This window comes from Epargyreus clarus, unplaced genomic scaffold (assembly GCF_041222505.1).
Source record: "Epargyreus clarus isolate Ecla_fem2 unplaced genomic scaffold, WU_Ecla_fem_2.2 ptg000025l, whole genome shotgun sequence".
NCBI classification, from domain to species: domain Eukaryota; kingdom Metazoa; phylum Arthropoda; class Insecta; order Lepidoptera; family Hesperiidae; genus Epargyreus; species Epargyreus clarus.
The window spans coordinates 3,775,001-3,780,000 of NW_027332232.1; the positions used below are offsets into that span (position 1 = coordinate 3,775,001).

The following is a 5,000-nucleotide window of genomic DNA, read 5'->3' on the forward strand; positions in this document are numbered from 1 at the left end:
ACGGACCGCAATGTGCGTTCGAAATGTCGATGTTCAAATGTGTCCTGCAGTTCACACTATGACGCGCAGTTAACTGCGTTCTTCATCGACCCGCGAGCCAAGTGATCCACCGTCCAGGGTAATTGTTTCGCATATATCTAATTAAAGATAATGCAATACCATTTTTGTGCGTTCAACGTTTGTCACATGCACGTTCGAATGAATGTGCATTAAAGTGGTTACCTTTTCAGAACGCGCGCGGCGAGCTAACGCCTTAGCGCGACTCCAAAAAACCGCTATCGGTACACGCGCGCGCTCACGCTGCGCACTCCACGTTGTCACGGACTCGGGGCGCGGATTTTTACCTTTCTGCGTCCGAGACGGCGGGAACGCGCGACGCCAGCGACGACGTACGACCTTGTCGCAACGGAGGACACAATCGCCCGAGCGCTACGACTGTACGATACGCCATCGCCGACATCGGTGAGCACGGCGGATCCGTCCATCCATCCATCCATCCATAATATGGACGGACGGACGGACGGACGGTCGGATGGGTATGTTGTGGATTAATGTCTGCGTATTACGAGCGCGAACGCGTCGTGACACACGTTAATGATCCTTCCGCAGGTTCCCCTACGGAAACCTTGTTACGACTTTTACTTCCTCTAAATGATCAAGTTTGGTCAACTTCCCAGCAACGCCGACGGCCGCGAAGCCACCGCGTGTCGGTCCGAAGACCTCACTAAATCATTCAATCGGTAGTAGCGACGGGCGGTGTGTACAAAGGGCAGGGACGTAATCAACGCGAGCTTATGACTCGCGCTTACTAGGAATTCCTCGTTTATGGGGGATAATTGCAAACCCCAATCCCCAGCACGAAGGAGTTTCAACGGGTTGCCCGGGCCTCTAGGCCTGGGAGAACATGCTGATTCCTTCAGTGTAGCGCGCGTGCGGCCCAGGACATCTAAGGGCATCACAGACCTGTTATTGCTCAATCTCGTGTGGCTCGAAGCCGCCGGTCCCTCTAAGAAGAATTTTAATACGTCGCCAGTGAGTTGCACGACCGAAGTCGAGCACACCTAAATGGCGACGCCTATTTAGCAGGCTAGAGTCTCGTTCGTTACCGGAATTAACCAGACAAATCGCTCCACCAACTAAGAACGGCCATGCACCACCACCCACCGAATCAAGAAAGAGCTGTTAATCTGTCAATCCTTCCGGTGTCCGGGCCTGGTGAGATTTCCCGTGTTGAGTCAAATTAAGCCGCAGGCTCCACTCCTGGTGGTGCCCTTCCGTCAATTCCTTTAAGTTTCAGCTTTGCAACCATACTCCCCCCGGAGTCCAAAATCTTTGGTTTCCCGGAAGCTGCCCGCCGAGCCATTGTAGTAACGTCGGCGGATCGCTAGATGACATATTTACGGTTAGAACTAGGGCGGTATCTAATCGCCTTCGAACCTCTAACTTTCGTTCTTGATTGATGAAAACACCTTTGGCAAATGCTTTCGCTGATGTTCGTCTTGCGACGATCCAAGAATTTCACCTCTAACGTCGCAATACGAATGCCCCCAGTTATCCCTATTAATCATTACCTCGGAGTTCTGAAAACCAACAAAATAGAACCGAGATCATATTCTATTATTCCATGCACGAAATATTCAAGCAGCATTTTGAGCCCGCTTTGAGCACTCTAATTTGTTCAAAGTAAAATTGTCGGCCCATCTCGACACTCACTGAAGAGCACCGCGATAGGATTTTGATATTGAACCGGCGTTTTACCGCCGGCTCACCGACGATATGCTCCGCAAACGTGTCAGTATCACCGCGGATGCGGTGCACCGACAGCGCGGCGCACAAATGCAACTACGAGCTTTTTAACCGCAACAATTTTAGTATACGCTATTGGAGCTGGAATTACCGCGGCTGCTGGCACCAGACTTGCCCTCCAATTGTTCCTCGTTAAAATATTTAAAGTGTACTCATTCCGATTACGAGGCCTCGTAAGAGTCCCGTATCGTTATTTTTCGTCACTACCTCCCCGTGCCGGGAGTGGGTAATTTGCGCGCCTGCTGCCTTCCTTGGATGTGGTAGCCGTTTCTCAGGCTCCCTCTCCGGAATCGAACCCTGATTCCCCGTTACCCGTGACAACCATGGTAGTCGCAGAAACTACCATCGAAAGTTGATAAGGCAGACATTTGAAAGATGCGTCGCCGGTACTGGACCATGCGATCGGCAAAAGTTATCCAGATTCATCAAAATTAACGACTTCGGACGCGAGGCCCTCCGTCGATTGGTTTTGATCTAATAAAAGCACTCATCCCATCACTGGTCAGAGTTCTGATTGCATGTATTAGCTCTAGAATTACCACAGTTATCCAAGTAACTGAGTAAGATCTAAGGAACCAAAACTGATATATTGAGCCATTCGCGGTATCGCCTTAATACGGCTTGCACTGAGACATGCATGGCTTAATCTTTGAGACAAGCATATAACTACTGGCAGGATCAACCAGGGAGCTGACAGTCACTCGCGGACGAATGTAGCCGTCGTCGCTCGGACGAGAACACGACACATATCGACGCGGTCGCGGGCGCGTCCGCGTCGAATGATGTTTCGTTTTTGAACTCGTCGTACCTTTTAATATTGTACGCTCTTTGTTTTCGATGGTTCGTGCAGCGTCAACGGAGTATCTCATCCGATTGTCGCAACGATCCAACGAGAGAGTGTGCGCGCGATTTACTAATAGCGCAACTCCGAATTGGATGGTTCACGGCGAGACAATTTAAGATTCACGTTTCATTATTATCTTTTAACACAAACGCGAACACTGAAAACAGATTCAGCCCGGTGTTTGAGAGACGTCGTCCTTGGCGTTAATTTTTATAGCGCCTTATAGAGGACCGTCGCCATAGGCGACGTGCAATTCATTTGTAGGATCGATACGTGAACCGAGACGAGTTTAAACAATCGCATCGGTCGATCCGCACTGTTCAATAAAATGTTCAACGTTCGAAAAGTCCCACGGCGCAACGTGGAAGCGCGCGTTGTTGTGTTAATCGTGACATCGCGACGAATTTGTAAAGTTCGACACAAAATCCACTCGAAACACCACCAACACGAGAGTGCGCACACTACGCGTGAAACCATCGAACGAACTCTTGTATGCGGCATGCAGTCCGTTGTCGAAGTCGGTCAGTCTGTGTCAGCAGGCGGCAGTTATCCGCCGGCCCGTTCAGTCTCACCGCGCCGACAACGCACTACACGTCGCCCGCCCCATGTGTATGCGGCGCTCCTGTTATGACGCGTGGCAGACGGAGCGACAACATATGAACATATGAAAGTCCGTCGGTGGTTCGGGGTGTGGTGTGGGGTGACGATGGTTGCCGGTGGGGGTGGGCTAGCCCTGGGGGGTGCGGGGGAGAGTGGGGGGAGGGGGTTTGGGGGGGGGGGGTGTAGGGGGGGGGGGTCACCGGTTGGGGTTCGTCGGCCGACTTTGCTGCTGCCGCTGCTGCGTCTACCGCGTTATTATTATTATTATTATTTCCTGTTTTGGTTTTTTTGATTTCCAAAAAAAAAAAATTTTTTTTTTTTTTTTAATTTTTTTTTTTCCCCTCTTGTCCATACACCTTTTTAACTTTATTTGCGTATCGTATTAGTCAGATCGTGACGTGACAGTTTGTGCGCTACTCTCAGTACAGAGTTAAATAATTTCTCAATATAATAGCATAATACAAGAGCCACCTTTGAAAAAATACATACGGTCTCACTTTTTTGAAATACGTTGAAAACATTGTAAATTATTAAAACAAAAGAGTATAATATGAATTAAACGGAGGTATATGTATGGGAATATGTTATTATTATTATTACATATAAAACATTGTCTAGTATTTTAGTTTAGAATAGGTTCGATTTAGAAATTGAAAAGTGATCTCGGAAAAGCAACGCGATCATTGAACGTAAGAAATATTAGCGAACCGGCGCACATGTCATCGTAATAAAAGATAATAAAAGAGAACGGTAGTTAGGTAGCAGTTGGCATTTGGCAGCAGTTGGTAGGAACGTGACGTAGTACGTGACGGGTAGGTAACACGCGTTAGTGGCCTGTATGGGGTAGTATATGGACGCTATATAATTGTGACGTTCGGTGTCGTCCGTCGGTCTGCGCGCGGTGGGTGTTGTACAAACCACGTGGCGGGGTGTTCGTGTATCGAAAGATAGACCCAACGGGCAACGTCAAACGCGGGGGGTGTTCGTGTATAGTGTCTTTTTAACTTTATTTGCGTATTTCTTTGTATTATTAGTCAGATCGTGACGTGACAGTTTGTGCGCTACTCTCAGTATAGAATTGAATAATTTCTCAATATAATAGCATAATACGTACGGAATCGAGGAACGATCTCACTTTTTTGAAATACGTTGAAAATATTGTGACTATATAAAACAAAAGAGTATAATATGAATTAAACGGAGGCATATGTATGGGAATATGTTATTATTATTTTTTATTTTTATTTATTTAACACATATAACATTGTCTATTATATTTGGTCAGAAGAGGTTCGATTTAGAAATTGAAAAGTGATCTCGGAGAAGCAACGCGATGGTTGAACGTAAGAAATATGAATATTGTGTACAAGTGTGGAGCGCATTATTAGCGTACCGGCGCACATGTGATCGTAATAAAAGATAATAAAAAAAAAAAAAAAAAAAAAAACAGACGGTAGTTAGGTAGGCAGCAGTTGGTAGGAACGTGACGTACGGGTAAGGTAGGTAACACGCGGTATGGGAGCGTGTATGAGCGTGAGCGTGTATGGGATAGTATATGGACGCTACATAATTGTGACTTTCGGTGTCGTCCGTCGGTCTGCGCGCGGTGGGTGTTGTACAAACTACGTGGCGGGGTGTTCGTGTATCGAATGAGACTCCACCAACGGGCAACGGCAAAAGCGGGGGGGTGTTCGTGTATTGATTTTTAGGGCCAGCCACGCGAACATTTTTATTTCGATGGAACGACATG

General features: G+C 47.4%; 2 non-coding genes across 2 annotated transcripts in view; both read right to left on the bottom strand.

Annotated features, from left to right (window-relative positions):
* LOC140752924 (5.8S ribosomal RNA) overlaps positions 1–121 on the bottom strand; it is a 157-nt gene extending 36 nt beyond the window's left edge. Inside the window, exon 1 of the ribosomal RNA XR_012103523.1 lies at positions 1–121. This exon is cut by the window's left edge and continues 36 nt beyond it. This is a non-coding gene — a ribosomal RNA (5.8S ribosomal RNA).
* A 471-nt stretch (positions 122–592) lies between these two features.
* Positions 593–2,495, bottom strand: LOC140752897 (small subunit ribosomal RNA). The gene has a single exon (XR_012103496.1). It is a non-coding gene; the product is annotated as a small subunit ribosomal RNA (ribosomal RNA).
* Between the last annotated feature and the right edge of the window lie 2,505 nt (positions 2,496–5,000).